The sequence below is a fragment of the Penaeus monodon genome, chromosome 25, assembly GCF_015228065.2.
Source record: "Penaeus monodon isolate SGIC_2016 chromosome 25, NSTDA_Pmon_1, whole genome shotgun sequence".
NCBI lineage: Eukaryota > Metazoa > Arthropoda > Malacostraca > Decapoda > Penaeidae > Penaeus > Penaeus monodon.
The window spans coordinates 16,364,233-16,364,506 of NC_051410.1; positions in this window are offsets into that span (position 1 = coordinate 16,364,233).

A 274-nucleotide genomic window follows, 5' to 3' on the forward strand; every position below is an offset into this window, starting at 1 on the left:
TTCAATTTTCAATCTGATATGGCATGACAGCGAATATTTCCACTCAAGTAAACTAACAAGTAAAACAATATCTGAAAGCAATATCTCACGGACATATAGGCTATCAGTTGTTTTGCAATTGACCAAATTCAAATAATAAAATAAATAAATGCCTTATAATAATAAAAGACCTGATCAGAGAATCTAATGTTCATCCAAAATTAAATATATTCACAAGATGCATTAGTAAAATGTTCACTGAAGTAACTAAATAACAATAAAACACATGCTTAGC